The sequence below is a fragment of the Octodon degus genome, unplaced genomic scaffold (genome assembly GCF_000260255.1).
Source record: "Octodon degus isolate 3935 unplaced genomic scaffold, OctDeg1.0 scaffold00034, whole genome shotgun sequence".
In the NCBI taxonomy this organism is placed as follows: domain Eukaryota; kingdom Metazoa; phylum Chordata; class Mammalia; order Rodentia; family Octodontidae; genus Octodon; species Octodon degus.
In genome coordinates this window covers 6,321,655-6,322,731 of record NW_004524610.1, presented here as the reverse complement: position 1 = coordinate 6,322,731, position 1,077 = coordinate 6,321,655, and positions in this window count along the sequence as shown.

Here is a 1,077-nt window from a genome sequence, read left to right as displayed (position 1 = left end):
TTAATGAAAATCCTTCATTCTTTCTATTCTGTTCTCCTCTCTTGTTTTCCAAAGCTTTCATGATCATCCTTCATCTGCAGCCTGGTTTCTACTTTTTTCTTTTCAGTTATCTGTTTATCTACTATCATTCTTAAATTTCCTCACCACAGGATAAACACTCTACAAAAGGTATACACTTTGCATCAAGCTCTCAATTTATGATCAGTTCTGTTATATATCTATAGATTTTGTTCCTGTAGTTTAAAGCACAAAATTAATAGTTACCATAGTTTGTTAGTTTCTAAACCACTTGATACTATTATTATTGTTAACTATATCTCTTTAGCTAGGATGTCATATCTGTCATAATCACTTTTTTTTCTACTGGGATGCTCTGGGGTAATAAACTCACCATGTCCCAGCAGCCAAGGAGATAGCAATATCTAATTCTTAATTAATTGGGGAGGTAGGATCTTGAGACAGACACAAACTAATAAGACATGTGGAGAGCTGCGAAGGACCGCGCCTACAAGATGGCGCTGGTTTCCACCTTCCACCCACCGTGGGTGAATGCTCTCTGTGCACAACAACTCCTTATATGGCCAGGGCTGCTGTCATGATTTGCTTCCATATATGCTGGACCCATGGGCGATCCCCAAGTGGCACACTGGGATTGGGCTCGGGATCATATATAGGCCGAGGGCTCGAGGGAAGAGAGGTAGAAGAGCTTAAGAAACTTACTGTAAGGAGCCTGAATAAACCTCTGAAGGAAGAGCTGTGTGTTGCGTCTTCCTTGCTGGCGAGGTCAAGAAGCGCGCGACAAGTGGTGGCCCGTGAGGGGACTCCATCTCAAGCCATCAGCTCAGAACCTTCAGTGGTCAGGGGGTGTACCGATAAGTCCCCGGGTAAGTTGGGGATCCGCAACAAAATCGGGGTTTAGGGCTCCTATCTGTAGATAAAGTAGGAGCGCCAAGGTTCGCCTCCGAGAGAATCCAGTTTGCCTACGAGTGAACTCCGAAGTGAAAGTGTAAGTTGAATCATGGGCGCGTCTACTTCGCACCCAATTTTTTGGCTCTACAAGAGCTACTTCATTCTAAA